Below are 9,464 nucleotides of genomic sequence, written 5' to 3'. Positions count from 1 at the left end.
TATATGTGTGTATATATATGTGTGTGTATGTGTGTGTGTGTGTGTGTGTGTGCGTGCGTGTGTGTGTGTTTGTATATATACGTGGTCTGATCAATAATTGTCCGGAGTGTTGTTATAGTAACAATGCTAAAGCACGGAGAATGGAGCCACTTGGCACAGATTTTAACGTTCTACGTCACTTCCGTTGTTTAAAACAGTGCTAGAAAGGAAGTTGTGTAACGTGTGATCGTCGCATTAACAATGATGGAGAAAGTTGAGCAGAGAATCTGCATTAAATTTTGTCAAAAGCTTGGTGATATCTGCTCAGAGGCCTACGCAAAGTTTTCAAGAAGTTTTTATCGTTCTCGATACAATCAAGATCTTGTGCAACTGCAACCCGAGTGTCGTTTTGGTCAACTGAAAGCGGTTTTGGCACAAACTTGGTAGACACGCCTGTCATACCCAAATCTTTCGTGATAATGGACTTAAATGACCCGTAACTAATCTGCACATCTGATTTCTAACACATGGTGATTCGACAATTTCCCCTCATAGCAGTACACACATCTGTGATGTATTTCTCAGGTCTGCTGGTTGCGGATCGCTGAGAACGTTTGTCAATATCGACATTTCTTCGGCCATCTTGGAAACGTCTGAACCACTCATACATATATATGTATACACGCTGTTCATAGCAGCGACTGGGGGGAAGCTGTGTAGCGTGTGATCGTCGTATTGACCATGATAGACAAATATATATATATGTGTTTTTGTGTGTGTGTGTGTGTGTGTGTGTGTGTGTGTTTGTGTATGTGTGTGTGTGCGTGTGTGTCTATGCATGCATGTATGTATGTATGTATGTATTTATGTATGTATGTATGTATGTGTGTATGTATGTTTGTATGCATGCATGTATGTATGTATGTATGTATGCGTGTATGTATGTTTGTATGTATGGATATACATGTATATTATGTCATATTATATTTATGTAGGGAAAAATTCAACCTGTGTTCTCTTAAACCACATATGTTAATTCCAGTATTACAATCATTGTTATAGCTGTGAGCTATATACTAGAGTTGGGAAGTTTTGAATGCAGATTTATCATATAAGAAAAAAAATGAGGCAATATTTATTCACCATTGCATATGCTTCATTTGCTCATCGGGATCACAAAATTGTGCATGTTGGATAAAAATGTAAGAAATTTCCTGTTAGACATTGTTGTGCAGGAAAATCAAACAATACAATATAATTCCATTTTCTGGCTGAAGACTTTCTTATATGTTTATCCATCCAAAATGTACAATTTTATGATTCCTATTAGCAAATGGAACATGTGTAATAAATAATACCAAAATATTGTCCAGGTTCCTGTTTTGTTGTCTATCTATCTATATAACTATCTCTTTTTCTCTCAATCTCTTCTGCATGTGTGTATATATATATATATATATATATATATATATATATATATATATGTATATGAATTAATATGTTTATATACAAAGAGAAAGAGAGAGAGAGGGGGGATGAGAAACAGAGAGAGAGGGGGATGAGAAAGAGAGAGACCTATGAATTAATATGTGCATATGTGAATGAATGTGGCAAGATTCTGTTTTTTATTCGATTATTTTGCAATATATGACGTATTTATAAATATATGCAAATGTATGGAAATATACGTACATATTTGCGCATCTGTTCGTAAACTTAATTCCTTTTTGACATAGCGTTACATGTGTGAAGATTATGAACATTTCAATCATCACTGACAAAGAAAACGTTTTTTTATATGTAAAACACTGTCAGGAGTATAATCATTTAAATGAGAGTAGAAGTTAAATTGATATTACAATTGTTTCCAGAAACGGGCAATATTTTTTTCCTCTTTCATAGTATTATGCAATTCATACATTTCATATATGACATAATATATGGAAATATGCAATAATTCTATAGTCCTCAGATGTCATGACCTGAAGATAGAGTCAACCAAACGGTGGAATGGACATATTGATCAACTATAAAGCAGGAAGTAACGCAAATGCGGACATATTTTTTCATTAATTGGCGAAGGTTTCTCGAACTTTATTTGCTAATAGAATAACTCTTCTCCAATTGAAAGCTGTCTTCCAGAAGAACTACAAAATCTACTGGAAGGTTGTGTTCACCAAGGAATTGTACAAGAATGGACGGACAAAGTAAACACTGTGTTGATTCAGATGGATCCATCCAAGGGTGCTATGGCCTGTAACTAACGGCTGATGGCTTGTTTACCTATGATGGGGAAGCTTCTAACTGCGATAATAGGAAAGAAATTGTACGACTATTTCGAAAGATGATCAGAAATGTTGCAAGAAGGAATCACGAGGAACAGAGAGTCAATTGATGATTGAAGAAGGGCTTGGATTGACTATTAGAAGGCATATGATATGGATCCCCATTCATAGATTCTGAAATACGTGGAAATCTTCGAAGCAGCCAAACATTTCGTTCATTTGTCCAAAATTAGAATGGGAAACTGGATGACAGAAAGAAAAACAAATTGGAGAAATCAAGATCAAGAGGGAAATTTTTCAAGTAGACTCAATGTCACCTTACCGTTTATTGTTTGTAATGTTAATACTCACCATAGTTCTAAGAAAGATGGGAGCTGGTTACAAAATGTAAAACATGAAACTGATCAATCACTGCTATTTATGGATGATTTGAAGCATTGCGGTGCTAGTAGAGGTCAATTGGTTTCTCTTACGAATTTTCTCCCAAGACATCTAGATGGCATTTGTTATAGAGAAGTGCCTTGTTATTGAACGGAGGAGCGGGTGGATAGTAGACAGTTGTGGAGTACACATTCCAGAGAGTGAGCGAATAAGGGAACAACTAGGCCAAATGTTGAACACCAAGATGATGGATAGCATTTCATCTGATTATGCAAGAATAGTTAAAATGCTATTACGTTCTAAGCTAAATGGAGGGAACCTGATTTGAGGCATGAACGCGTCGGCTGTAGGAGTGATACGTTACAGCACAGGAGTTGTGTAAGGAATACAGTCACTAAGAATGTAAGGGCTATGCACGGACGTCTTCATACTAGAAATAATGTGATAAGGCTTTGCTTACATAGGAAGTAAGGTGGAATACGAGTGTTTAGAATAGAGGACAGTGTTGTGAAAGAGATTAAGTCGTCGTATGCCTATCTGAAGAATAGTGAAGAAATACTCGTGCGGGCTGCACTGAGTGAGAAGATGATCAGTGAGAATGGTGTGACCATGCAGGAATACAATATGAGGACTAATACAGAAAAGAGATCTACTGTAAATAGAAAATCCTACACGGAGAGCACCAAAAATGTATGTGGTACCTATACTGATCGGTGCACTTGGGACCATCTCAACGAGAGCATTATTATGGCATCAAGAGCTGAAAATAGCAAATTTCTTAGGTAGTATTCAGATGGAAGAAATACTTGGAACAGCTCATGTGTCGAGGAAAGACGTGACATAGATAAGTCAGGAAAAGTTATGTTAACAAATAATAAAGATGAGGGTGATAATAATAATAATATCGGTTACCATGAGAGAACCCGACGAGAGTGGGTATAGATATTTAGGGGTTTTGGAGCTCGATGACATTCTACACAGAGAAATGAAAGTCAAGGTCAGCGAGGCGTATCTAACAAGGGTGAAGATAGTGCTGAAATCCAACCTGAATGCCAAACATTTGATTACCAGAATGAATATCTGGACAGTTGCGGTGGTCAAATATAATGCGTCAATCCTCAAATGGACTTAGGAGGAAATATCAACATTGGATAGAAGGACAAGAAAGTTGATGACGCTGCATGGGGCGCTACACCCTAATGCAAATATAAACAGACTGTATATGTAAAGAAAGAATGGTGGCAGAGGAATAATTAGTATAGATCATTGTACAAGGTTGCCGAGTATTTGCTAAATAGTAATAAAGGCCTGCTGCAATATGCCGAGAAAGATATGGGTATAAATGCAGATGAAATGATGGGAAGGAAAAGTTTAACCAAAGAGCTGAGGAGAAGAGAAAAGAAGACCTTCTTGAAATGAGAATGCATGGACAGTTTGAAAGGAACACACAGGACGATAAGGATAATACAGCATCGGGGGCATGGCTTGAGCGGGGTGATTTGAAGAGTATCACCGAAAGCCTGATCATTGCAGCACAGGACCAGGCTCTCGCTAACAATTCAGTGAAGTATAACATCTATAAAACTTCTGACAGCCAGGAATGCAGACTCTGTGGAAAGAGTGTGGAAAATGTGACCCACTTGGTAAGTGGATGTGAGACCCTTGCACAAAAAGAATACAAGCAGCGCCACGATAATGTGTGTGTGTATCTTCAATGGCTTTTATGCATGAATACCAATATGAAGTAACAGAGAACTGATATGAGCATAAAGTAAAGTTATGCAGGAGGATGGAAAAGTAACGATACACTGGGACTATGATTTTCAGACGGATCGTTTAATCAAACACCGTCGGCCGGATATTGTCATATTGAATAAGAGAGACAAATACTGTCAGATCATTGATATAGCTATAGCAAATGCCATGAAACTTGTGAGTAAAGAGGTTGAAAAAATCTCCAAATACTCCGATTTGAAAGTGGAAATGGCAAGACTGTATGGAATGCGATGGTAATGTAAAAGTCATACCAGTGGTAATGGGAGCGCTGGGCTCAATCCCATTGGAACTTCGAGACTTTTTAAGTCAACTGGAAATCCCATACAAGATTGATGTCTTGCAAAAAACAGCCTTATTGGGCACAGCACACATCTTACGGAAAGTATTATCTGCCTTAGATAATTGTTGTGACTTCACAGATAACTAGAAGCTCCGGGGAATTTTTACCTCCACTGTGTTACGATGGAATAATAATAAGAAGTTATTATTATTATTATTATTATTATTATTATTATTATTATTATTATTATTATTATTATTATTACTATTACTATTATTATTATTATTATTATTATTATTATTATTATTATTATTATTATTATTATTATTATTATTATTATTATTATTATGAGGGGTAATTGCATGGGCAGTAGATGAACTAAACAGCTTAGACAAAAAGACAAGGAACTGCTGACTAGGTACGGGATACTTCGCCAAAAAAGTGACAGAATGTATGTACAAAGAAAAAGTAAGAGAAGAGAACTGATTGGATGCGAATACAGCATTAGAGCAGAAGAAAACAACATAGCATGCAATGTAAAAAATGCCACAAAGCCATTATTATTGGAAATAGGAAGGTCAGGCCGGTGTAGAATAGAAGATTGCAAATATAAATCACTGTACGAGAACTTGAGGATGAATGAAAGTGAAAATAGGTGGATAATGAAAAGAATACATAGACAATTGCATAGGGATATTGTAAATAGAGAAGCAAGGTGGCTATGAATGACTAAAAGTGATTTAAAACCGGAAACGGCGGCTCTAATCTGTACTGCCCAAGAGCAAGCATTAAGAACCAATTACACCAATACAGAATAGACAACACATTAGAAAGTGATAAGTGCAGAATTTGTGGACAAAAAGATTAAATCGTATGGCATATTACCAGTCAATATACGCCAGTAAGCCAGAAAGAATATGAGACGTCATGACAACATAGCAAGGATTCTCCATTGCACACTTTGCAACAAGTATGGACTTGACAGAGCAAAAACGTGGTACGAACATAAACCTGAATTCATTATCGAAAATGATGATGCATAGATCCTATCGGAGTTTATGATTCAGTGCGACCATGAGATGGAGAATAGGAAACCAGACATCGTGTTAATTGAGAAAGAAAGCAAACGATGCTGGATCATAAATATAGCATGACAAGCTGACAACAAATTATACAATAAGGAAGAAAGAAAGGTCGATAGATATGACAGATTAGCTTCAGTGGTTAAGTAGTTGTGATTGCTGAAAAAGGTGGTAGTAGTACCAATAATTGTCGGAGCCCTGGGAATAGTGAGGAAAAATCTTGGGAAGTACATAGAACTAGTACATAGAACAATATGAGTGGAGCACTTGCAGAAAATGGCACTGCTTGGAACCACTCGAATACTCTGGATGGTGTTCGAAAAATAAGGGTCCACTTGTAGTGAACAGCTGACACTTTAGTACATCTCCAGCGTTAGAAGCTGTGCAAAGACACTAAAATAATAATAAAGGCCTTGATGCCTACCAGGCACTAACACTCATGGCTTCTCATCTTTACTGATTGGAAGTGTTATCATGTCTTGGTAGAAAAGATCGACTATAGCAAATATTCTGCTCAATACCACAGATTTGCTTGTCAGTTGTTTGACCTTAACCAGTGGAGCATATCCCTCGGTAATTAAAGATATGTGCATCTCTGATCCTGAACAGAAGTAGTTGGGAAGCATCATAGATACGTGTTGAGAGGAATTCTTGGATTTTGAATAATTCACTTTGGAAACATGGGTGTTTCGTTCAACATCCTTAAACAACACTTATTCAGGGAACCTTTAACTGGAATGGGCTACTCTACGTGAAGAAAATTGTAACTGAGCCTCACCTGCAAGGTTATGCACCTTTTATCTTCTTATGAGATCACAATATCACACACATATAGTTGTGATGCATATGCCTGACGAGTAGTCATGATGAGTTTACATATAATGATAATAATAATAATCACAATAATAATAATAATTATTATTATTATTATTATTATTATTATTATTATTATTATTATTATTATTATTATTATTATTATTATTATCATTATTATCATCATTATTATTATTATTATTATTATTATTATTATTATTATTATTATTATTATTATTATTATTATTATCATTATATGAAAATGCACAGCTTATTTTGATGGGTATGATGGGAAGTATCAGTTGTCTACAGCCAGCGAACAAAGGTGACAATTGTTTACTCGCCATGATTCAAAAACCACTTTTAAATGGAAACCGAATATAGTAGGCATTGATACTATAGCCGTCCCAGTAATATGATATAGTTGTAATGTTCTCGATTTGACGCTAAAGGAGTTAGCAAAAATAAACGGAATCTTAACAAGAAATTATTTACACATAAAAATTATATTTACAACAAACCGAATACACATTGTCATAAAAGTTAATCCTTATCATCATAATTATTCTATATATGAAAGTAGAAAGTAGAAAACCATATAAAATAGCCACCGTATGAGCAATGGAAATAACTGACAGAGAAAATTGAAAAAATACGCTTTTAATATATAAACAAAATATAAAACTTGTTTTGCGTCTTGGTGAAAATCAGCAAATACAAACTAGAAAGTGAAATCGTTTGTGAGGGAAAAGGAGAAACAGTTAAAGAAAATAAAAAGAGAATTTAGCTGTAAATTAAGCTACAGTATGCAATGCCGAACCAATTGCAAGACGGGCCAATATAGGGTCAATATTTATATTGAATACATTTATTTTATAATGACATTTGTCAATGAATACATTTATTTTATAATGAAATTTGTCATAAATGAAATAAATATATTCTGCAAAGTGTAGGACACAAAACTGAGCTTGAAAATATCTTGAATGGAAGACAGAATAAGAAGGGACCATCAGATGTGTGTAATGAACCAGAATAGATTATCTATATTCAGAATATGAGGTGAGCAGGAAGAAGCAATTAACTATGCTCTCTCGGGTTTCCTAGGCTTAGCCAAACAAAAACTACATTTACAAACACGACAGTGTTGGGAATTTCAGTCGTTCATATATTTGGGTTTAAGCCAGCATTACAAACCCAAACAAGAAAAGTCTCAGACAATGACAAACCAAGGTTATTCTGTGGTAATCAAATCGAGACAAGACGAAAGCTAAGAGTACAAGTAGGTATACCTCCTAATCGAAGAATGTCGCACAAAAGCAACGATGTACTTCGCAATTATCTGTATTTCCAGTATATGGAGCCAGAGTTAATTAGAAGTTTGGGTACTTGAAGCAAAAGCAATCCCATTAATAGTAGAAACCCTATCAAAACTTTTTAAAAACTTGAACATAAATTATGTACACGCTTATAAAATAAACTTGTCTAGATGTCATACTTTTTAGTGTATATTTAAGGCAGTACACTAAATGAGCACATTGGAAAGGCAGTTTTAAAAAACCTAGGTGGTTCACGTAAAATCTAGTAAGAGAGGAAATTTATAGTATAAAAATGAAATATAACTTTTGGATGTGTGACAGCCACTCAGGTGGTATGGCACTTACCGATGAGGGCAAATGCCTATTCCCAGTTGCTCTACAGATATACATAGGCAACTCCCAATCGGATATTTTCAAACTTCTGGAAGCTAAACTGTCGCTCTTCGCCTTAACCTTCTCCAAATGGAACTTTGTGAAGGTGAGGTGGTATTAGTCGAGTAGGAAATTAGCAATTTAATTTCTCTAGAACTTATTCGAGATCGATAGACTTTCAGGTCACTGATTTTTGAAAATTGCCGATAACCCAGGACCAGACGTATCGTCCTCCCATGAACTTTGCTCCCACCCCACCACTAAATTCCTCTCCAAAGTTTTACCTGATAGAAAACTGACGTGCGGTTCACAATCTATGTCTTAGCTTCGTCCACAGAATCCTCAGTGAGACCAGTTCTGAGAAGACTTGCATAATAATGGCCATCACATCTTCCTTTTCGCCATCCAACGTACTGTGTGTCTTGTGTGCAAAATGGTATTAGTAGCAAGGCAGGACTGCTGACCATTAAAAGATCATCCGATCCAATATGTTTAGAAAAAAATCCAAGACAAGTTACAACGAAGAGGTAGTGCCCTCCCACTCTGCACAGTTTTTCACAAAAATGTTTCCTTCCAGTTGTGTTCTGTGTGACGCAAAACACAGCTGAGAGGATTCTTGTTATTCTGCAGGAATATGTCTATAAATTCTATGTACCAAAATACCATGCGGGAAACATGTTCTGCGTACCTAAAGAGGGCTTTATTCCAGAATTCCAAGACGCATGACTGAGTTGATTAGACATTTCAGGTAACGATTTTCAGGACCATAGATCTTCTTGGATGTGAGGGGAAAAAAGACCAGTAATTATGAAAATATAAAGGATGGAGTGAAAGATTACCACTCTAAAGTGAATGCAAGGAAGACCGCACACACGTAGTACCTGAAGAAAAAAGTGAACAAGACTGCAACTGTTAAATATAGACCGCTGCGCTGCCTAACAACTTCTGAATTCAAAATTGAAAAGGTAGAATTTTTAAATATAATACATACTCTAGGCTTCCTGACCAGAAATGACCAAAAGTATATAATGAATATCATATTTATTACATTTCCTCTCGTATACTACCGAGATATATTTGACTTCCAACTGTCAACATGTAGTTGCATAGTTGAATATCACAACATTGTGATTCTCGGATAACGTGCCATGAAATTTTTCCGTTTAATTTTAAATTT

This window comes from Octopus bimaculoides, chromosome 9 (assembly GCF_001194135.2).
Source record: "Octopus bimaculoides isolate UCB-OBI-ISO-001 chromosome 9, ASM119413v2, whole genome shotgun sequence".
NCBI lineage: Eukaryota > Metazoa > Mollusca > Cephalopoda > Octopoda > Octopodidae > Octopus > Octopus bimaculoides.
Note: the sequence above shows the minus strand (reverse complement) of the source record.